The sequence below is a fragment of the Lampetra planeri genome, chromosome 4 (genome assembly GCF_965212315.1).
Source record: "Lampetra planeri chromosome 4, kcLamPlan1.2.h2, whole genome shotgun sequence".
NCBI lineage: Eukaryota > Metazoa > Chordata > Hyperoartia > Petromyzontiformes > Petromyzontidae > Lampetra > Lampetra planeri.
Genome location: NC_136110.1, coordinates 22,427,195 through 22,452,577, shown reverse-complemented (window position 1 = coordinate 22,452,577; position 25,383 = coordinate 22,427,195). Strand labels below are relative to the sequence as shown.

Below are 25,383 nucleotides of genomic sequence, written 5' to 3'. Positions count from 1 at the left end.
ATCTCAAATACAGAACAAGGTTGGATGGGTCAGAGTTTATAACCCCTGACCCCCTGAACATCAGAGGGTTAATACTGAGTACAATCTTTATACAAAATGTTAAACAAATGTCCCCTTACACCATTGGAACCTCATTTGCCAGTAAAAAAATCTGATAATTGTTTTTTTTTACCCTTCTATCTGGCGCCTTTTGGCGTCATCTGGTCCAACCGATGTGAGACTAGGCTCTAAGGAAAGCGGTCTCGGGTGTGGACCAATTAACTTCAAGGACAGTGCACATTATCAGTTATGTTTTTTGTTTGCATTATGACTGCAGGTATTGTGGTCTATGCAAACATGACTCCTTGTAAAAAAGGTGTCAGTTTTGTTGCCAGATAGAAGGGTAAAAAAACAATTATCAAACGTCCCATTCTCCACCTCAAACATTAATGACAATGTGGCACGAGTTAATGACAGCACCGGATTACAGCAATCGTCCAGTTAAAAGCTACCCACACAACAGGCACACACATCTGGCGTGGCCCGCTGCTTCCCGATAATTTTTAGTATTAAAAAAAATGTAATGGTGTGTATAGGTAGTGACACCGCCACCTGCTCACCTCACCTCCGCCACCTGCTATGGACTCTCTCCATGTGACAGGCATAATGGAGATGTGAGACACGATGATGTGCACACTGTTCAGCACGGAGACAGACATGAAGAGGACGACTTTTGATGAATACACACGGCGCGCAAATGTAGCACAGAAACAAAGTTGATTCACGCCGGCTTTTATCCACCACACGTTTTGGTCATTTAAAGCGAATGGAACTTGCTGCATTGGGTCTCTTCCTCACATGCACAGCTGTGTAGTGCAACTGGAATTCGTCAAAATAATACATCATACGTGTGTCAAGCAGTGGAAGAGGGAAAAAATCTATACGAGTGCAGCAACAATTGCTCTACACTCTTCATCATCCGTTCGCATTACAAAAATGTTTTCGGAGCAGTTAACTTGAAAAAAAAACAAGACGCTCAAAAGATCAGAGGGCAACGTTTATAAGCCCTGGGTGTTTTACTGATGGCGCTTGACACTCTTCAAAAATACTTTGGAAGAAAATTGGTTGTTCAGGAATTGCACAAATTTACTTTGTTTTAATGCCGAGCGAAGAACCAGGCCTTGTCACGCTTCAATTGTCTCGCCTTCGAGTTAAAAAGCTCAAGACAGTAATCAATCCCAATTGAAATTTTTTTTTTAATTCAGAAATAGGTTATCAGATCAATGCTCATTGATAAGAGCTAAGTGGAAATAGATTTGTGCAATGAATTCAGTCACCAATTGTTTTGTCCCCCCCCCCCCCCATACTATATATAAACTTATTTATAGGACTTCTGCAAAAAAAACGTCAAAAATTGTAACACAGGGAAACCAAAGACAAGTTACGCCACACTGGCATCTGAACCCTGCGGACTTCCAGCATAGACTACACACCGTGACGACGACGAGCCACGTGTCTGGGTGTGACATTGATGCCCGAGCTGGAACAATGAATTCTCGCGATTCAGGCTTCCAATATTATTTTTCATTTTTCAACATTGCGGTGAACGGTAGCATATTGGTAGCGTAAATCTGTTGCGTACATGTACGCGTCGAGGTGTATTCACTCTTACGTGCCGAAGTGTATTCACTCTTACGCGCATGATAGTATGCTTGAATTAAGAGTTGAAGAGTCACTATTAACCGTTGAAACGATACTTCAATCTACCCATACTTTACACAAAGTGCTAATCAGGCTTGCAAGCATCTGCGTAATCAGGTAAGATTCATAAAATACAAATGAGCTGAATTAACAAACCACTGCAAGGAATAGTATAGGGTAAAGAAACATGCAATGGACACATTTTGTTCTGCTGGATTAAGATCTACTGCATGCTGCCAAACATTTATAACTGCTGTTTTTTCCAGATAACATATACACAATATGTAAATTGCTTGCAATCAGGGCCTGTGGCGTTTATTACAGAGTATTTGCAAAAAAGAGTCGGGATTTTATTTACAATCTATTGCTGATCTATGTAGAATTCCACCACCTGCTTCCCTGCCTGTTCCTCATTTGATTCCTTTACCTACTCCCCCTAAAATTCACATTAGAATGCACAGCATTTTGAAATCCCATCGAGTCTGAAAGTTTAAAATGCATGATAAATATCACCATCTGTTGATAAATGGCTCATGGAGACAAATAGCCAATCTTGTCCACAATTGAACGAGATTTTTCCTCCGCACACCACCGCCAAGCGTAGTGCTTCCGCTGACAAAAAAGCCATTTAGCGAAGACGGTAGCCACTTCATTTTTAAAACGCTAACTTGAGTGGGCCGATTATTAGGTCTCGGAGGCTGTGTAAACTTAATGTTCCATACAGCATAACAGTTTTAAGGCAGCGAGAGAGATAATACAAAAGGGGCTGGGATCAGTAATCGGGGAGGGGGGGGGGAGATTTTAAAACACAAGCATCGCAATGCGTGTAAACGTATCACAATGCGAATCTGCTCACTGATAAGACATTGCCACAGACGAAGGTGAAAAGGGACTCAAGGGATGTCTCCAAAAATGCAGAGTGGCGGCAGATAGGAGAGAGCAGCATGCTCTAGTACCATCTGCCGGGATGGGTCTAACAGCAGCACGATAGGTTACATAACCGTCATGGAGTGCAAGCGGTTGACTGCGCCATTTTTCCTGTCGGCCTCAAGATTCGTGATGGTTCATTGATTAGCAGCATGACTGCTTAATTTTGCACAGGGGAACGGTTACGCATGCGTGCATGCAAAGGGTCGGCAGGGCGCTTAATGGCCATGACGGTGCAGTGTCTGAATGTTGGTTCAACCTCATTTAGGGCAATACGGTGCAATACCTACTGGGTCGATTCTATCTCACAGCATGGCGCTGGCATAACGGTACGGTATGCGGAACAGGGATGCTATGAGAATCGACGTAAACAGCATTTAATGCTACCTCACGGGACGTTTAAACATCGATTGGGGTTGTGTAGGAGGCAGCATGGCAAGTAGTTGTTATAACCAATATAATAGGAGATTGAGTTATTTCCTCGTAAGTGGCAGTTTTCTCGGGGCGACTGCTTTCCTCCACATTATTTTTAATTCACGGACCCAACATCTGACGTAAGCCCCTCGTGAAAAGAGGTTTTTAAATTCATAGCGAAGCATTCCCAGGTGAATAAAGAATTATTAACATCATTATTATTTGTCAGAAAGCACTTAGACCGGGAAGGGACGTTCCTATATTTTATTTAGCATCCAAAGGCAAGCAGGCTCACAGAATGTGCTCCTCGTTTCACAAGTTGCACAAGTGTGATGCTGTGAACAAAGCACTTAAGAGACACTCCACTACACTCACTCAAATCTGTTCCCTCTTATTTGCCATTAAAGTGTCGCCCCCATCCAAAACAGAAAAACAGATTTTGAAAGCTACCGTACAGCATTGCTGTAATCACCAACTATTAGGGAAAATCCAGCTCGAAAGGGCTTCAGAGTCAACCCAGGTACAGTATTTGTGAAAGCTCCACCAAGGAAAGCTGTAACCAGATGCAATTTATCTTGCTTACACATGGGTGTCCCCGGATAGGAGGCAAGGAGAAGCGGTATAGGTTTCTGAAAGCATCGTAGTGACAGCGACACCGCAGATTCTCATTCAGACTAAACGGGAGCAGCTAGGGCATGGGGCAAAATAAAGGGACTCGCTCAAGCCAAATTGAGACGTTTCTCCAGGAAAATCAATTAAATAATTAAATCGCATTTGTTCAGTCTCATCCAGTGCGTAGCATTTGTTTACACCGCAAATGTGCAGAACGACTCCATAGAGAATTGGCATCAATCGTAAATATTTGATTCACAAAAAAACAATTATAGCACGAGCATAATGATCGATTTTAATAGATCAATGAACAATCAATTATATACACTGCTCTTAGAATTATATATGTTTGTTTGAAATTGTTGGCAGTAGTTGAAGATGCTGCCACCCATCGGGTCCTAAAAGTTAAGAGAAATGGGGAGTCCCGCATGAGAGTGACATGCCAGGATGTGCTACCAGGACCCCACAACTTGTAAATTTGAGGCTACAATTGGGCACTCCTGTATGAATTGTGAGCATTGTTTTAGACTTCAGGGGCCAAGCCAGACACAGGATGGTGTTGAAGATCATGATTAACATGCTAACAGATAATTATATTTTTGCTTACCGTTTCCAAATGTAAGATGACCAATTGTCTGCAGCAAGAATAGCTGTTGACATCAGATATATAACAATATTTTTTAAACAGTCCTCAATTGGTATTATACGTACCAATCAATGCCCCCCAACTAGGAGACTAATGTTTGCAGGCCAGGTGCTAAGGTACCTTCTGCCCAAAGGGGACAGCTGCCATTGCAGGTGCCCTTTCAACATTATAAAGATGAGATTTGATCTTGACTTAAAGCTTTCGTTACTGCAGGAATTCATCCAGATGCCTCGGCGCATAAGATGCTATATCAGACACAAATCACTACCATCATCTTCTTCTTCTGACGTCAATGTGAAGCAACAACTATAATGTTACACTAAAGTAAATGAGCCAGATAATAGCATCAAGAGTCCTGGAGTCCATCACTTTGATGCCTCCATCATATTTGTGAATAGGGCATTGAGTTGTTATACATTCCATGGTGTGTTCTGGGTCACCACGGTCGCACACCGTAGAGTTTTTAATTTTCCATTTATGCATCTCGTATACACATCTACCATGGTTTGTGCAGATGCAGTTTAGGGCTGCCAATCAGCTTGTCCACCATTATTATAGTTGCTCATAGCATACAATCATCGCTTTTTTCAAAGTAATGTTGTCCTGATATTTCAGACATTTCTTGATTCAATGGTGTACACGTGACCTATTTTACTTACTTTGTCATCTGCCAATGGGAAAATTGTTGGCTACATTTAGCTCACGCAGGAAGGGAATTTTCCTAGAGCGCTATAGTGGAGAACACGTGCACATGGACAAGTTTCATGGAAACGTTTCCTCAATGTGGAACAGATTGGCTGCGTGGGCAATGCCACTCGCAGAGAATAAAGTCTGCATAAATGAAATTTTACGAACACCACTGGAATGAAACTGGAAGCCACACTAGCATGTATAATTCAGACTCCCACAACTTTCACAACATTCAGCAGGGATCCACCTTCCACGCTGAGGTTTAAGCTTTCCACAATGCACAGTTGTATTATTGACAATACCAAACATTGTATACGATATGATCACAAAGCATTAATAATCCATACAGTACATCTTGTGATGTTTTCATTCTACTGGGACAAAAGCATGAAGTGCTTTTTTCTAGCTCGCTTCCATAACTCAGCTGCTTAACACATTAATTCATCACAACTAAAATATGAAAGGCTCTACAGTAATGCAATGGTTGTGAGGATAACTCATACGTTTATTTAATAGCAAATGGCTGCGTGCATTTTTTTCTAAAGCTTTACTCAATGGCTTTGCATAAATGCCTTATTCTAGATTTTTGTGCAAAACTTAAAATACACAAACTAAAAACAGCCAGACAGTAGCAGGCAAAACTTAATTTCAGCCTTGCTTGGCTTAACTAATGAGGAACATGAGCTCTACCCGATTCCATCATCTTTGCTCAACATGCACAACCCAATGATAAAAAAAGCATTATGAATGCACGAATTATTAATATGACGACGCTATGAGTTAGGCATTAAAAAAGATAAATTCCCAAAAATGTGCTCATTATCATCAGACATCACTCGCTAAGTATGGCTGAGCCTGGTTGATACTTGAACGGGTGACCAAAGGGCTTGCTAAGGCGTCGCCAGGGTCGGGCTGCGAAGTGTAACCCAGGAGATGGCAGTTTTGAATGTCACCCCTTTGTATGCATTGGTTTTTCTCTGGATTTTCAGATTTTCTCAAGAAAAACATTCGTCAACAGTATTGGTCAACTATCTCAAATTCAGGATTCTCCAGAAAAAGAGAGTACCGAGACTCATTGAGGCTTTCCTGGAAAACAAATTACTCTTATGGTGCTTACCGAGCGGACGTTATATATATGTGCCTACAAATTCGCTCGTGAAGCGTAGCGTGTATAGGTCAGGTGCGATAACAATGTGATTACACCGCCGCGACTCCCCCGTCTTCCACATCGCGATAGATGCGTGATTATGATACGAGGACATTACGCAGCTTGTCCCCAGTGTAGGACGTGAGTGACACGGCGGAGAATAATGCGATGCAAGCTTTTGAAAAACAAGAAATCCACAAGATGAATTTAGAATAATACCAGTCACTTAAACAAATAAACAAATGACTTCCCTGGTGATGGTGGTGTGAAAAACGGCAATGGGAACTGCACAGCCCAGTGTTTTCATGTAACAACTATAATAACTCAGTCAATCGTTACTCCATATTTTAGCTCGCAAGGAGGGCCATTGCCAAAAGCTTTATCATTCTCTCGTGGTCCGTCGTAAGGCAAAGCTAATGAAAAGTGGTTACTTTTTGTTGCAATGGATCTTTTAGCCAACAATGCCTAGACTTGACATCATTGTGTTTTTTCAGGAGGATCCTGTTTAGAAATGTTTTGGACAATTACATAACATAAATGGGCAAAGGCAGGTCAGCATCCTATTTGCTCTTGTCCTACAGGCCTTAGAGCCCTACAAGCAGTAGTCTCATGCAAGTGATTATCTTTTCATGGTTAAACAACCTCTCCTCAAAATCCGCTGGATTACAGGAGTGACCAGCCCAACATAATTCATGTGATGCATGTTGACATTATGAATCGCCCAGCAATGAGAACCCAGCTGTGTTGTTTGTCAAAGCTATAGAGATCACACAAGACACTTTAGCAGCTTTCACAAGATGTTTGAAAGCAAGCCAAATAGAATGTCCGGAATTAATTGAACGTATCAGCACTAGCCCCAAGAATCCTTAAAATGAGATGGCCAAATCAAACAAATTACCCGTGATGTGCTCAATCTAATCATATCTTGGAAGCCAAGCAGGTTTACCATTGGTATCTGAATTGGGGCACTGGTTAGTATTCGGATGAGAGAGTGCCTAAGAATAGCACCTGCGGTAGGCTTGAGCTGCAAGGTAGTCAGGAGACTGCAACGGATTCTCAAATATATTTTCTGGAGCGCGATTAAAGTGTTTTTTTCTCTTTCCCATAGCATGCATGGGTTTTTTCCAGGTATACTCTGGTTTCTTCCACATGGGCCAAACACTCATACATGTAAATTGCCAAACATCCCAATGCAGAACCTTCACCACACTCAGTGAGGCTTCATAGTAAATGAGAACTTCCTGTTTTGAATTTGTTTAGGACAGATGTATGTCGAGCTGGGGGTTGTCTGCTCGAATAACGTCATTTAAATCTCGTAACTAAATTCGCCATTTGGACTTCTCTTATCTCCACTTTAATATAGGGCACTACAAGCAGCTAAAAGGGATGACCGCCAATGGGCAAGAACAAGTGACAGAGTGTTACCAAAGAATATAACACGACTCAAAGGTCGTCCACTGACAAAGTGAAGCGATGAAATCGGCTCGTGTGCAGGTACTTGGGTGATTGTGACATTGTAGAACAGCGAGAGATGGACCGATTAAGGCCGAAGATTATATTAGATACACAAAACCAGACCCATGTGCCTCGAGTGGGTGTTTGCGCCAGGGCGTCTTGACTCTGCACCTTGCTGTGCGAATAATTGTGGTGCTGAACCGTGCGATGTTATACAAGGCCAAGAGCTGCTCCTGTACTGTGCCGTGTTTTTGTTCAGCAATGCAGTGCTCAATTGCTGCCCCTGACATTGAACCTCAAGCACCCTTAGTCATTAGTGGAGTGCTCTTTAAGTTGGTGGCATTTTTTTTTTACACGGGATGAAATTTGTTTTACTGTACGCTAAAGCCTAATAGAAAACATCAGCCGCGACCCTCACCAGGACAAGCGGATTGAGAAACGAACGAGCAATAAGTCGACATGCCTTTAATATCCAATATTTCCCAAGTTTACTTCTATGCGAATTCATGTTTAAACAATAAAGCAGCACCATTTTTTCGTATGCATTATCCACAATATGAAATTGGCACAAATGAAATGTAATTTTCTGAGGTATTAGTGAGTCCCGTCTCAGTTTTCCAAAGCCTGAAACACCAGTGGATTGATGGGTGTTTATAGTTTGACACACGGTAAAGCACGTGATGAAGACACTCACGTGCCAGCAACGTACACGCATGCGTGCACATATACACAGACACAGCACATCCTCCTCCCTCCCAGGCAAATCGATTTTATAAGTGTGGAAACACACAGGCATAAGACTCATGCACTGTGCCCAACCAAAGTGTGGTGTGAAGCTGAGGCTAAATGAGACGGGAAGGAAATTGACTGTTGGGTAGAAAACAATGTTAGCCGAATAGTATTTCGGTAATAATACTAATTATCAATTATGAACATCCTTTTTACATAAGCTCACACCAAAGGCATTTTGCGAAATAACCAAATTGCACTGCCAATTTTTACATAGTGGCACTTCTGACATGAAATGAGTCTTCTCAAAACAGCGCACATTCATCCATATTAAATATGGAGATAAGTGCCGTGCGCAAGCACCTCAAAGGAGGGCACAGAATATGACGGTCTGGTGGAACCAGCGCTACGCATGACTGTCTCTCTAGTGCTGATGATAAAAGCACCATGTCAGATTCTGATGTAGGTGCAGCTAATTTAGGGGAGGCCCTGGTCAGGTTCAAAGCCATTATAATTAGTGTGGTTTTGAATTGAACCCAAGTTGTCAGGTTTATAATGCAGTGCGCTCCCTACTATTCCAACCCTTTGACATGTACGAGGAAAGACAACGACTCTCCATAGAGCCACACAGGCTGTTAAAGCAAGTCCTGTTTGCAAGTATCTATCAAGTCAGACAAAGCGCACAAGGGAGAGTGGTTTTTTTTATTGGATGCAATTGTGAACAATAGCCATATCAGACATGAGTGCATCTAATCGGCATAATCATTCGTTCACTGTGGTCAGCATCACTCATGACCACCTTCATTTCCCCAGTGCCAATGTATCCTCACCCTACTTATTAAAAGCCAAGTAAACCTAGAGGAGGCCCAGTCGTAGTTACCACTCTTCATTAATATTAGCCTTGGCTGGGAATTGAACACAGGAGATCAGATTCGTAGCACAGTGCAATAGCTACTACACCACTCCTCTCACACACACACACAAACAGGCACACACCCTCATTATGCCGACTTAAAAATATAATGGCACAAAAAACCATAAAGCACAAGACGACACCATGAGTGGGAAGACATACAACTGGCAGAAACACTAAGTAGGGACCAATTTCCACTCATTCACCCCTGGGAATCAACCAATTAAGCAAGCGGGCAATAAACATGCACTGGTGCAGTGTGGTAGAAAGTTATTTTCTGCATCGGGGTTGGTTGCAGAGGGCGGCGGTGCCGATGAAATCCCTTCCCTTGTCGACAAGAGCCTCAAGGCCATGTCCATCGAGGCTAACAATCTAAGCCCACAACACATTTGCTCTGACTCACATACGATATCACGTTTACGAGTCCTCATACATTTATCAAAAAAACAAATGCCCACTTTTACAGGCGAGAGTTTGACATTGACGACTGCACTGGGAGTTGACAGTGTTTGGGCCCTTAAAAAAGATCTGGTCCCGGTCATATGAATTCAATAAAAATGTGGAATTAAATTAACACGTCTGGCCCCTGTCATAAGATTGATGAGCACTTCCCCATCCTTGTTTCTGTATGGAAACGATTAGACATATTTGATTGAAGAATTATACTTCAAAAATGCAACATGCCATAATGTAACAAGTGTTATGTGAAGCCACCTGGTGAAAGGATTTTCTTAAAAAAATGCAATAACCAACTGAAGGTTATGAAAGGCATATCACAGATGAGCATCTGTGATAAATGATCCAAAATAATAATTTATTCTTTAAAGGTCAACGCACGTAAAAAGCATTAGGATGGACGGGGTCTATTTGTAATTATACTAAGGCATTTTAAATACGATTTTATCTTTTTAAAAAATCTGCCAATTTAGGTGAAAGATTTAAAGGGTAACCTTTGTCTGAATATCTAAAAATATTTTAAATAGACCTTTAAGTAAGCATAACAAATGTATTGACAAATCATCCCACCCAAAACCACAAATGCAAGGTATTCTTGAAACATTATATTTCACCTAATCAATACATCTATGCTCTGTGGAGAACACCCAAAAGGCTGCATACAGTCACGCACAGTACGTTACATTTGCTCTACACATCTTTGTTGGAAAACAATGAACGGAGAACAGACGTGCAGACATCCCAGGAAAATACAATTTTCAGTTCTACGTCAATCCACTGGTGGGTGGGGCCCTCTAGATTCCGAGTGGGGTTGTATGACCATACTTCACCACAGTGGTCACTTCCCAGTTTGTAAAGTGGAAGGGGGGCTCAGAACCAATTCAGATATCACTCGCCACTGATGTTATTTAGCCATGGTAACGACTTTAAACTCAGTGCTTAACACGTTCACAGCGTAGTGCGTGGATACATGCGCCGCCGCTCCCACTCCAAGAACAAAAGTCACCTCCAAATTTGAGGAGTATTACTACACTGACATAGCGATGTTGAGAGCAACACACACGAGGGTAGGGACACGCGTGGTCAGACGTGAAAACAATGACTCTCCGGACATTTACCATAAACACATCAAATTCCCGCACACACAAGGCCACACATAGGAGCCAGGCAACAAGCCAGGCTGTGGGTGGCGCTGTGAAGCACAAATTTACGACTGCAATGAATACCCCACAGCGATTGACTTGCCTCTTGGAAACGCTGGGTTTATTTGAATCCGATTGCACTCTAATATGTGCAGGCGCCAATTGCACGCCGAGGTGACCTGCCCTTATTTGTCTTCATTCAATGTACATACACGTGACGGTGACAGTAAAGGCTGGGCTTTTAATATTCAATACGACTGACTTCATAAGGCCACGCTTGTTAATGTCTAATAGGTCTCCATGGGGCTGTACTTGCTGATGTGGAATTAAAACTCAGTGGAGCTTATTCGCATACATCGGTTTACACAGAAATAAACATTGTTGTACAGCCTTACAGTTTAATCGTAGTAAAAATTCTGGATAAGCGAGTCGTCAACGTCGTGGTGTTAATTTGACCGCACCGTAACCACGCTGGTCAGCGAGGTGGGTGGCGCAGATGCGTTGCTCACGGTTTATTCCATTTTCAGCAATTACAAGGGTAGTACAATAACAACAAAGTGTTGTAAATGTGTTACCGTGCTCCACGAAGCGAATCTTCAAAAATGGTCATTCACAATCGTGGAAATTGCACATTCTTGTGGCAGGTCCTGGTCTCATTCCTTTGAGGCCCACATGCATGAGATTACCAAAATCTCGTTTTTCCACTTAAGCAACATAGCTGCTCGACTTAAACATATGCTGTCCCCTCCTGATTCTGAGAGGCTGGTGTGTGCCTTTATTTCATAAAGGTTGAATTATTACAATGCCTTGCTTGCTGGAATATCTAAAAAAATTTAAATAGACTAGAATATATTAAAAATTGGGCTGCCCGGGTTTTAAACCAGATCTATTACTCCAATTAGTTTCCTCCCTGCACTGGCTTCCCCCTGTAGTGTACAATAGACTTCAAGATTCTTCTTCTCACGTTTAAGGCCTTGAATGAGCTGGCTCCTAAAATATCTCACCGATCTGCTTACGTTTTATATTCCACCGTGAAAACTTACACCTGCCGATCCTGGTCTACTCATTATTTCCTAAGACCAGACTTTGTTCTATGAACGAGAGAGCTTTTTGCAGTCAGGCTCTGTGATTGTGAAATTCCCTTCCTCGGTCCACCAGCCGATTTTTGAAATCACGTCTTAAAACTAAACTTTATGCAAAGCTCATTTGCAAATTGCGCTATAGCAACCCGAGTTTAATAGTACCATCGTTATTATTATCATCCACACGACAAACGATGACTGATGCCCAATATAGTATATGGTGCCAATTTTATTGCCCCTTAGACTGAGTATGATGACGAGGATGATGGAGGTGAGTAAAGCCTGCAAAGGAATTTGCACTTTGGGTCTCAACGCCTGCTGCTCTAACCATCTTTGTCATCAGCCATGATCAACCCACTGCTGGATTGAAGGGCTCCCTCCCCCAAACCATTGGCTCGCGATGCTGTGGCTGCTCTTAAGAATTGAGCTACAATAACTCTCCGAACAATAACGCAAGTTAGTCAAATTATGACATCAACAATGATCATTGACATGTATATCGAAACGTATTCTTGGGTCTTTCGATAAAGGTCACGTAGATGGGTTCAAAGAAAATAACAAAGAATATGAATTCCTTTAAGTCAAGACTTATATCGAAACAGATTAGAATTTGCAGTTAATCAATGCTTTGAAAACGTTTAAGTATTACATGTAGAACGCCTGGTAAATGTAACAATTTATGAAAACAGTCTGTAGAAGAAAACTAATCACAAAATAAGCTGAAGTGAGGTTATCCGTGTCGTTGACAAGCCGAGCCATACATCCACAGAGTGGCACAAAGCCAGCTGTCTTACACTGAACACGCTACAAATCGCCAACAGCAGCATGACGAGGCACTAGTCACTTGTATACATTATACAGATCAAGCAAAAGTTTTAAAAAACAAAGTGTTAATGTTCGTGACAGTTACAAGGTAAATTCAGCCAAACACTTTCATTATAATCAAACCAACAGCTACTTTGTTTTTTTGTGGTTTCCATTCAACATTAAAGCATCTAAGCTCTATCCCATATTCGTGTTGTTGTTGTTTATAAAGTCGTCGTCGTTGTTATTCAAGGAAAAGACGTTTTTAAATCGTCAACAACACATTCACAGCTACATCTCGCGTCACGCCAGCCCCTCAGTGACTAAAACACAGACGCACACACAGGAGACGATCAGACACACGGCGGCGTTACGAGCCCAAACGAACCACCGCCACGAAAACCGCTCTAACAGTTGCTTAAAGTGAAATTAGCAAAGTTGTTGCGATCGTTCGAGGGAACTGACCTCGGTGCGCGACGATGATGATTGATTGATGACGATGACAGGCGAAGGTAACGTCAGCTCCTCTCCCTTGCTCCGCGCTCTCCCGGGCGCGGACTGAGCGGCGAAGGCTGCCGAGCTCCACTTTATTAACGATCACAGCCCACCCCCTCACACCTCCTCCAACCCTACCGCGTCATCGTTCAACGGACACTAGAATCCACGGCAACCATCTTGAGTAAGGGCAATTGTCGCGGCCGTTGGGTGGGTGGGGTGGGTAGGGGTTGGTGCGCGTCGACCGTTGGGGATGTCACCGCACTGGCCAACCTTGGCCACAATGCACCACACCCCCTTCCCAAGATGGCGATCGCAGACCTCAGAGCGCACTTCTTTTCTAGAGTACGAATGTTCAGTGGAAAAAAAAATCAGTTTTCCGGTCATTTACGTACGGAAGCGCGGATTATAATATTTGCGTCAATCCCCCCCAAAAATAAAAAAAATTCATTTGGATACAAAAAAAATGGAGTGTAAAAGTGCAGTCTCCAACTCTTATCAACCATGTCTCCGGCGTATTTACGTGCAATTCAAGAGGTATCGCTACCCGAAACGTCGCCTTTTTCACAGTATTATATTTTCCTTTGACGGTCACGGTGGCGATGATGTTGTTGTTGTTGACGAACTTGTTGAGGCATTCATTCATCAAGTTGTGAGAGGGGAGTTCTCCAGATGGCCCGTAAACCGCCTCACCGTTGTATTTCATAACGCGGATGAGTATTCGCTGCGTCGCCACTGGGCAACGTTACCCAAGTTGGCCAATCACAGGCCGCGTGCGGGGGGGGGCACAGATCGACGAATCAGAAGGCGCCGCGGTTAAAACGTCATAATGATACATTTTGTTTATACTGGTAGGAACCACCTGGTACCACCAGCCCACAGGGGATTATTGTGTCCGTCCGTCGTGCATCAAAAAATGGAAGGGGTGGGGCTAGGTGGAGAGGGGAGGGGCTGGGTGGGGGGGTGGGGCTAGGTGGAAAGGGGCTAGGTGGAAAGGGGCTGGATGGGGAGGGTGGGGCTAGGTGGAAAGGGGCTGGGTGGGGAGGGTGGGGCTAGGTGGAAAGGGGCTGGGTGGGGAGGGTGGGCTGGGTGGGGAGGGGCTGGTCACCCCGTGGTGCCCTTATAAAACTCAACGTTTAACCTACTCACGCCGGCTTGTGCCCGCCCTCACAGTCGGCCATATTTGCGGAATACACCACGCCGCCGTTGACCCTGGCCATTGACCGAGCAACCCAACGTTCCTACCAGCTCCCTCCGCAGGAATGTGTTTTACGATTGACGAATCCGATGAGCTCAACAACATGATAGGAGTGCGAAGTATAGGAAAACTAAACAAATCACTTATATATACAACTAAAACTAAACTATTTTTTTCTTATCTGACCAGATAAGACGCGATGTAAGACCAGGCAGGCGAGCCACGAGGCAATAATGATGTGGGCTGTGCTGGAAGAGATCTGTCCGAATAAAAAAAAGTTTTCTAATCACTGAATACTTTTTGGTTATTTCGGTAAAGTCACCTGACTTTACCGAAAGAACCAAAGAGTATGGATTCCTGCAGTCACGAAAGATTCAAATCTATCACTGTGAACTTTAAAATAAACTCTTAGTGTTGAATCTTGACTTAAAGCTTTCGTGACTGCAGGAATTCATATTCTTTGGGTCTTTTGGTAAAGTCACGTAGATAGAAAACAAAAATTATAAAATAACATTTAAATTTACAATTAAAATAATAAATTGAAAAAAATAAAAGCAAAAAACCCACGATAAAAATAGTAAAATTTAATTGAAATTTAAAATAAGTATAAATTGAAAAGAATAAACGCAAAAAACCCACGACGTTTCGATTGTAACATCGCTTGTGTTGCGATCGAAACGTGGGTTATTTGGCTTTTATTATTTTCAATTTATTTTAAATACATATTTTATGTTGCTATTTTTATTGCGGGTTTTTTGCTTTTTTCAATTTCTTTCAATGTTATTTTATTATTTTTCTGTCTACGTGACTTTACCGAAAGAACCAAGAATATAAACTCTCAGTCGTCTTTCAGATATCCTCATGCAACGTACACAATTAATTGCTAATGCAATGAATGAGTGACGTGTCTTCTTTTTTAATGTACACGCAACGCTTAGCGAAACCTGAATTGGCTGCCAACATTAAATTCAAGCGTCACTTTCGATAACGCCAGCGCGTGCTGTTTACTCTAACTAAATTGATTATCATTCGGATATTCCTGTCCCCGCCACAGAAATGTATAATTTCCACCACTGGCTCAGGGCTGTAAAGTGTGGTGAAGTATAGTTAAGTAACCCGCCACCACGGTGGCGAGGTCTGGTCCAGCAGTAGATTCACAATAGGGTTGGAAATGTTTGGTCCTGTATTGCATTTTGAATGATGCAACTAGCAGGCTCCGATTGATTTAACTTGGCTTCAATCCAATTGGATGCGTCAATGAATACTGCAAGCGGCTATGAACTGCGTACGACATACAACAAACCATGCTCTCTTACCGACCACTGCACGGGTGCAGTACTTTCACGCATTAACTAGAAGCGAGAGACCTTGGAGACAAATCTTAACAAGGTATATCTACAATAGAAACAACAACAAAAACGGCATGCAAAATTTTCAGACATTGATAAAGACGGTACTTCGCAATGCACTTTGTCCTCAATGTTACGAAATTATATTGCACAGTACGTTGCAATAACTATATACAGTCCAGCTGTCAATACTGTATTCAGTATGCACTATGCATTATGGACAATATGTTTTTATACGTGTAGACTTCCATATATATCTTGGCCAGAATAAAATATAGTCACAATATTTCAAGAGTTTGCCATTTAATGGCATGGTAATAGAATATATAGTAATAGCATGCATTGAAAAAAATACATAAAGGTTAACAAGGGCTTTGCTTCAGTCGTGAAGGATGTGGCTGGCTGCTTTGGAGCTGATTAATGTTTGACCGCCTTAGCTCGTGGTGTTGGTGGAGAGTGCTTGAGCTCTACGTACTAAGCCTGGAGGATATAAATTAATTATGGACACGTTACACATATGGTTTTATGCAAAGTAGAGTACCGCTTTATATACAATCGTCAAAGTCTCGCCATACTGCTATCCACATTTACCAGTATTAATCGACTGAAAATTGGTTTAATTGAAACTTGCATGCACCAGGTAATAATGCAAGGCGGACAGGAGGTGTTGAGGTCCCTTAGTTTGGAACCCTTGGAGTTAAGATTTCCTCCAACCACCTAACCCAACAAACGTCCATTAGTTCATCAATGGTGTGAATATCTTGCCTGCTATTTTTCTAAAAATCTGCAACAGCATCTCAGTCTGACCATCCCTCTCGTGTTAAGCCCTTTGTCCACCTCCCATCTCTGCTTAATAATATCCCTGCCCAATGAACCGCAACATCACCGCCATAATCATATTCTTTTTAAATTTTCAAAACTTCACCCCCTGTGTACCGCATGTGTCGATAATTTTCCATCTGCTCTCGTATCCTCGACGTGTACGCATATTTACCGTATTTGCCTACTCTGCTACTGAGATCGTTATTCATGCCTTCATTACATCTACCGTATACTCAACTGCTATATTATAACTTTTCTATGACCTGGAATTACTCACCTTCAACCTGTAAACATGACCACCCCAGCCCCCTCCGAATCCTCCAGTCCTGTCAACTTCAATATCATTGTCTTCAAAATCGTCCATGAACTCGCCTCACCCACCTCACCCCGACCATCTTAGCCCCCATTCATTATTCCCTTCACTCCAGCAACCAAGAACTGTTTTAAAAAAATTGGGAGGCTCTGCTGTTGTCCCAGTTGTCTGGAATTCCCTTCCTCTGGCCGTCTGCACTCCTGAGACCCTTCTATTTCTGAAGTCCAGACTCAAAACTTTTCTTCTGTCTTCAGCTGAATATAAAATGTCTTCATTTGTACTTCTATCAATGTTTCAACTTCCTGTCTGGCCTGCAGCATTCTATCCCTCATTACTTGTTCAACATCCCCCTACCTTTTCGTCAAACTCGGAATGCATATGTTCCCAACCCTTCCCACTCTGTGCAAAATGTTGAAGTTTGGTCACACTTCTATAGTTTATGAATCAACACTATTTTAAAGCATGTTACGCTGCGTATTTTTTATTTTTCGGTTAAGGTGACTGAAACATTATTCCTATGTCTTCATCATTATTGCCTCTGACTTCATCCTGGAAGAATCCAGGATAAATAAAGATTATGATTATGAAAATGGGTTCGGTGCATTATCACAATGTTTCATGTATTATGTTTGTTGGTGCAAAATCATTGTGTACATTTCAATTTCCACATCTGTATTTCATATGTAAAAAAGATATTATATTCCCTTAATGACCCTTTGTCCGTCCACTACTTTGGTTAAGTTTGACTATATTTTTCCTCGCTGGTGAATGTGGCTTGGTGAAACAAGGGCCGATGATTGGGAAATAGACTTAGCTCACCAAGTTCATAACAGTGTGTTGACCACTGCACCACCACTCCACCCATGTGGAAAAGCTAAGTCGAGTGTACTGTATTTATATTTTATGTACGTATTTCATTATAAATCTTTCTTTGAGGTGCCCATCTTCGCAATGGATCACCAACATATGAAACTATATCGTGCTCCTGTGGTCATGCAGATTGGTTATGATAATTTTCTCCATTAAATTTGACAATGCAATGAGTATGCATATATATAAACGTGTCAGGGATATGCATTCAAAATTATTAAACACGCATGTAATGAATTGAACCACCTTGTGTTTCGTATTCCTTTAAACACTGAAGCTGAATTCAGTTTCAGCGTTTATAATCCAACCTCTCCCCGTGATATTGCACCGTGCGGATGCATGGAAACCAAAACTTTTCACTAAACTATAGTATGACCTCACCGGCTGTTACGTGAACAATTTGGTGAATTGTCCATTTTCGTATTACACACTTATTATATTTCACCTGCCTGAATGCTTTTGAGAACTGTACACTGCATGGTTGAGCTTTCAGAAACTCTTCAATATCCCTCCAGGGCAAAATCTGGCTCATGGGTGTTGTTGAAAAAGAAATAAATGCACCACTGCGTCCGTTTTCTCACGAACACATCTCGCTTGCTGCACCGCATTATGGGCGCTCGAGATCATGTGACGTCGATTTTTTTTATTGACACTGACATTGAATGCTTTTACAATGAAAATTAAGTAATGTTCACAACCGTTATGTATTGGGACAATTACAGTATGTCGTTTTTTTTTTATTGTTTTCAAACATGAAATTGAATTTACATTTGAACATGGATGCCAAAACATCTTTCAAAATAAGTCTAACGAGGTAAGAAGAAGTAATGAATTCTGGTGTTCTTGAAGTGAATTGTACCGCATTGGAGACACAATTCCTGATCCCTGCAATCTGCATTGCTCTTAATTCCTGATTCAATTGCATCATCTCAACCTGAATCTCTTTCGAGTACAATCTGTCCGCAACGCGCCGCAGTTAAGTACAGTATACCTTTAAAATTGTCGCTGTTTTTTTTTTATATCTCACTAAAACATAACCAGCTTGCGGTGCAATTACATTACCGTACGCAACGAATTTTGGCGGCTAACCTGCATTAATGAGGCCAAAAGTCTGGGCCTTAAACATGCTGCCTGCTTGCTTGCACGTTGTAAATAACAGTCGCCTCCCACCACGAGCATTACGAGCTCGTCTATAAATAAATCAGTATTCGCATGGGATGGGGCGGTGGCTTGCTTGCGTTATTTGCGACACGAGTCCACAAATCGTGCTGCGGCGATGCCCCTCCCCCGACCCCTCCCCGCCGATGCTCGTCTGGCTCGTTTGCAACCACTCCCCTGCTGCAGGTGATGCACTCACGGATGATCGGATGGGGCGCCGCTCACTGCACGCTCATCACGGCTGTCAATTTAGGAGCGTGCGCGCGCGCTTCTATTTTAATACTGTCAAGAAAGGTCCCAATACTCTTGGGTTTTTTCGGTGAAGTCACGTAGGTAAAAAAATAAATTAAATCACGACGTTTCGGAGGCAACACCAGAAGACGGACGCTTGTGTTGCCTCCGAAACGTCGTGATTTAATTGATTAGAATTTTTTACCTACGTGACTTTACCGAAAAAAAACAAAGAGTATGAATCATTGCAGTCACGAAAACTTCAAATCTAGATTAATTTAAGTTCCTACATTGCAGTGTTGGGTATAGGTAAAGCCGGGTGTTGTTCTGGTGGGAAGTTTTAAGGTTGTGCTGTCAATAAATATTGCACAATGCTCGCAAACGCATTTGCACGCGATTATATAAGCCTGGTGTATTTTACTGGGAACAAAATCCACGATGCGTTGGGTGTTCACGAATACAATTTTACAACGATGATGATGCGAATTAGTTGATATCCTACACGTGCTGTTTTTGTTAGCAGCTGTGTGATATTATTGAGAGAGCAGAAATTGTTATTCAGATTATGCATCCTTGCAGTCACGAAAACTTCAAATCTAAAAAGGTCCCAATGTTGTGCGCTTGTGAATGCCGACTACCCATTTGCTCACAAGGCTTTCACGTGCAAACTCGAGGAGCCTGGAGCCTTCCCGACGCCTAACTGTCGCGTGTTTTGTTTGGCGTCACGTCCCAACGTTGTGGCTCCACGTGTGTGGCGGAGCCGCTTCAGGGACAGGACCAGAGGCACGCAAAGCTTGCCAGCGAGGCGATATACTATCGAGGGAGAAAGTGGACCGCTCGTTCCAGTCCCTCCGCCACGTGGAGAGAAATGCCGGACACTCCGGACGAACGACGACGCATTCACGACCGTAAATCAGAGAACTAGAAAACTGATGTTGATAGCACTTGACTTTACCGAAAGAACAAAAGAGTATGGATTCCTGCAGTTACGAAAGCTTCAAATCAAAATTTTTCTACCACAAGTCAAGCGTGCGTTCAAAATGCAGGCCCTATACTATCGGTGTTGGTGACGGTAGTGGGTATAAACTCGATGGTAACGATTCGCAAATCCCCAGTTCTCGCCCCTCAATTTAGCAATTCAATTACTGTAATTGCTCTCTGATGTGTTTTCGGGTTGTGATTGCGCGTTACTCGCCATGATGTCCGACGTTTCGCTCGAATGAGCTGGGCGCTTCTATATGAACTGAAACGAGAGACTTCGTGCTGATTCAAATTAATTGTTGTGAATACAGGCAGTGTTGGTCCTGTTTTTACTGTCTCGTTTGTTTTGTTTCCCATTCTGGGTCCATCTTATTTGTACAGCTGCATTCACCCGATTAGCCTAAATGTGACATTCGCATCTCATTTGCATGGCCGAAAAACATAAATTCTTCAACATGTGATTTGGTTCACATTGCGACTCTGAATAAGCAATATTAATTGATGAATAGATGCATTTTTATACCCTAACAAGAATATATATCAGAGTAATGTTTTTTTTAAATATATAATGTCATGTATTCAAACAGCCTCACTAGATTGTGTACTCAGGGCCACCAGAGGTTTCCTGGTTGCCAAGGACTGAAGGTCTCTATTAAAATTGTAAAATTGTATTCGTATTTTTTTCAGTGATTTGTTTACCTTTCCTATATAGTGATAGATTTTTACCCTTTCAACTGGAACAAAAACTGACACCTTTATACAAGGCATCATGTTTGCAATAACCACAACACAAGCAGTCAAAATGCAAACAAAAAGAAACAACTCTGATGATGATGATGATGATATGCACTGTCCTTGAAGTTGATTGGTCCACACCCGAGACAGCTTTTCTTAGAAAAGATGTTTCGAGTGTGGACCAATCAACATGATGCCTTGTATAAAGGTGTCAGTTTTTGTACCAGTTGAAAGGGTAAAAACCTATCACTATATTTTGCCACTGGTAAAGGAGGTCTCATAGTACCTTTCTTATACTTTGCACTCCAATCGTGTTTTTTTAAATATATGGTTTGTTGTTGCAACGTTCTGGCCTGCCCCTACCAGACAGGGCAGCCCTGGGTTCATCCTCACACATGCCCTGCTGTTCATCACGTGCAAATCTATTAATACAAATGTTTAGCCCTCAGAGCTGGAGTATGACAGATGACAAACCACATTTAATGTAACAAAAATGCGGTGTAGTCCTTCGTGACTGGGCTGAGACCATCAACAGGCGAAACTTGAGAACCCAGTAAATAATGGGAAGCTGGCCCGGATATTAATCTAAGATTTCAGGCATGCCCGTCTCAGTTGCTTTGACATGGTATCAGCCTCCTCCTGAACGACGTCAACAAAGTGACATTTGACAGTGCACATACAACAACAGCCCAGTTACACTCAAATTTCATTGGAAATGAAAGCAATACCGGGAGTGGCAGGGGTGCCGGAGCATTTGGCGCACTGCACTGTGAACCCGTCTGACATCGGTGGAAGATGATATCTGAACCAGACGTGCCTCCCCAACTCCCCTAACCTCCACTGACCAGCGTGGTTAAAGTATGGTCAAACGGAACGATCGAATGGCAATAGAAAGACCGTCCAGCAGTTGATTAACCAAGGGCTCTAAATTATTATTCTTGGCAGCATTCGTAATAACAATCAATTACATTTCGATTTAAAGCTTTCGTGACTGCAGGGATTCACCTGAGGACGGCTGCTTGCGTTGTGGCCGAAACGTCGTGAGAATTATTTTATTATGTTTTATTTTAATTATTTTATTATTTCCATTCTACGTGACTTTACCGAAAGAACCAAGAAAAAAATCAATTACATTTCTCCCATGCACTGACATGACGAAGCCACGTGCACCCGATTGCGTGTTGTTTAAGAAAAGCATATATTCTCTACGTTATTAAGACATGTTTGTGAATGAAGAGCCTTCTCAGTGCACTGCACGAGTAGAAAGGTGACGGAATAAATGCCATGTAATTAACACGTTTCATTTACTGCCACTATGGCACGTGTGAACTATGCACCTTGAACCCTGTCAACAAGAGTAATGCGAACGAGACCTCTTGTATCACCCCCTCTCTCCCTATACACCGCCCAGCCTTGTTTATAAATTGCAGATGCCCGGTGGAGGAAATTACAGTGGCATAACGCGAAAAAGGATTCATCCACACACAGTGCGGAGGCTGTTCACGAGAGGGTCAATTATCGCTGTAAATGGAAATTAAAGTGTTGGGAGATCTTCTTAAGGAATCAACGAAACACACCCACCCTTAAGCGTTGGACGAGCTGAACCACCGTGCGAGTTGAGCGCGAAATCCATGTGGATGGGGGGGGGTTCCTCAATGATTCTAGATTTGAAGCTTTCGTGACTGCAATGATTCATATTCTTAGGTTTTTTCCGGTAAAGTCACGTAGGTAAAAAACATTAAAAAGTAAAATAAAATAAAAATAAAAATCACGACGTTTCGGAGGCAACACAAGCTTCCGTCTTCAGGTGGTACCGTCACAGCCACGACAGCTGTTTTTTACCTACGTGACTTTACCGAAAAAACCTAAGAATATGGTTCCTCAATGCTTTCTCATCGCTGTCTCTGGCGTACGCGCCCTAGCTTCATTTGCTGAACAGTACTCGCATTGCCAATGAACTCCACGAAAGCCGCAGGCCAAAGGTGAAAGAAAAAAACATTATTTGGATGGTCTGAGTCCTTTGTTTGAAGGCAACAGGCAAGGAGGGAAAAAGTGATGTATCAATAATTATTGTATTCAAGTCAAAATGTCCCAAAGCTCAAGAATTTAGGGCGGATTTTTTTGTTGGTGGACCTTTGGCGGTGGTATAGTTCTACGTTACTATGGCAGGCAGAGTCTGAATACTGCAGAGGTTTTAGGAGCTGCATCACAGGGCCTCGTATTTTGACCCCCCCCCCTCGCCAAAATACTTATAGATATACAGTTTAATAGTTGAAACACAATACTGCATAGTAGCACTTTCAGAGGTCCTTTAGGCACCGTAGTTGGGTCATTAAAGCCACAGCTTGACCACGTGTGTTATAACCGGGTATGCACGCAAATGAACGTACAGTATATAATTCCGTTTTCATTGAAATTGGAACTGAAATAACAGGTAAATGGCAACGGTGTGTTTGGCACCTGGGTGGCAGTAGAAGTGTAATGGGAAGGGATTGAAGACGCAAACTTCTTCTTGGTTCTTTCGGTAAAGTCACGTAGAAGGGAAATAATAAAATAATACAAATGAAACATAATAAAATAATTCTCACGACGTTTCGGCCACAACGCAAGCAGCCGTCCTTAGGTGAAGAACAGGTCTGTCGGAAAGACAGCGTCTGAATGAACACCACCAGGCTTGGCAGCGTATATTTAAGCTGGGTTGGAGGGGGAAGAGCGACTTGATAAAATAATTTTCATATCAAGAGGAATTTAGCATATTTATGGGAAATGCAGATATGGGATTAGTCACTACTTGTGGACGGAAGTCATAATGTAAGGTAACCTCGTTTGATTTTGTATCAAAGTGGTCTTCGTTTTGTTGAACGTGGAGGGATGATGGATGGAGTGAACCCCTGACTGAAATTTGGACTGAAACTGTAGAAGCACCAATGCATGTGTACGTTCATACACCGTGCAGTAAAATAATTAAAACGTTCGGAAACAAATTTGTGTACTGTGATAATTGGGGGAAAACCTACAATGATATAACAAGTTCAAGTTTATTTTATCTAACAAGGTGAGAACGTCAGATGCCAGGACAAGTCTCATTTGCAAGAGTGACACGGGTTACCAAAATTACAAAAGCAAAATAGACAAAAGTACAACGATGACGTAAAGCAATTGGACACAAAAAAACCCCATCAATTACACGGCTACAGCAAAGTTCACGAGTTAGCATTCAATTAATTATTATTGGCCTTTGAGCAGAATGAATTTACCGTACTCTTAATTGCACTCTGAGTTATTTTTCTCGAAAAAAGAGAAAGGGCTCCACAAGACCACGTGACATTTACAAGAGTTTGGAACCCGCTGCTCCTGGACATGGAACAAGTGTCAACAAGAAGGGGGATGAGAGATAACATGACAGAGACCTTTTGCCCAACAGTGGGAATTTACCGGCCGACAAAAACAACAGGAAAAAGAAACCTCAGTCCCACATATCCCGGGGGGGGGGGGGGGGGGGTGCTTCGCGAACAGGAGGAAGATGACATCTACTTAGAAATAGTTGAAAGACGACCGTGTAAACGTTAGTAAATTAATTTGCATGCACGCGGGCACACATGCGTGTCAATGCCGTAAATGATGGAAGCTTGATATAACGAATTGTGTAGATTACATTTGACAGCAAAAGAAAAACATGATGTAATTTAAAAATATGAGATGATGCTTGCATCTCAATACAACACAATAACAATGTGGATTTATGGGAGAGTCTGAATGCAACACGTCTCAAGGGAGATGTGCAAACACATTGGGACAGTGCTTCATGGGGGAAAAGGTGTATACAGTGCTATTTTTTTTTATCAAGACCAGAGGTGGTGATCCATATTCAGAGAATATAAAGCTTGGGCTTGAACAGGAGCAGTGGGTCAATGGGAGGGAGATTTTATTTTATATATATATGGTAGTTTGTGATATGAACATAGTGACCTGAGTTTGATTCCCGGCCGAGGCTAACGTCAGCGAGGAGCAATAGAGGAGTAATATCTGAATTGGTTTTGCTCTGCACCTTCATCGGCACATGCTGATCAGCGTGGTGAAGTTTGGTCAAATAACCCCCATGACCGGCACGATGGTGGAGAGGCCTTCATCCAGCAGTTGATTGAAATACGGACGTACATTTCCATATTTTATATTTATACGCAGATATATCACCGTTCAGTGAAAAATATGGTGAAGAGTCAGATTTGTGAATAGCTAATAGATGCATAAAATGAGACTTGCCTACATGTCAGTTTCTTTATAATTTCTCATACAGCGTCTTTTTTGAATATAGGCTTCTCGAAAGCCAGTTCTAGCAATCTCCCACGGGAGCATTCAAGCCCCAGTCAGCAATCTAAGCCAACTCCTTCCAGCATAACTCTCTCTATGCTAATCTATTTAGATCCATATTCATTAAATGGCTGTCTTGTCTTTGAGCGGTCTTCTACGCGAAATGATTCTGCACCCTTTATTATTAGAAATCACCATGCTATTGATTTCGCCACTTCTGACT

General features: G+C 42.2%; 1 protein-coding gene across 6 annotated transcripts in view; it reads right to left on the bottom strand.

Annotated features, from left to right (window-relative positions):
- LOC144717845 (protein 4.1-like) overlaps positions 1 to 13,307 on the bottom strand; it is a 61,367-nt gene extending 48,060 nt beyond the window's left edge. For all 6 annotated transcript variants that reach the window (XM_078593545.1, XM_078593546.1, XM_078593550.1 and 3 more), the window contains exon 1: positions 13,163 to 13,307. The gene's annotated coding sequence lies outside the window, so the exon portion shown is untranslated. The remainder of the gene's footprint in view (positions 1 to 13,162) is intronic.
- Between the last annotated feature and the right edge of the window lie 12,076 nt (positions 13,308 to 25,383).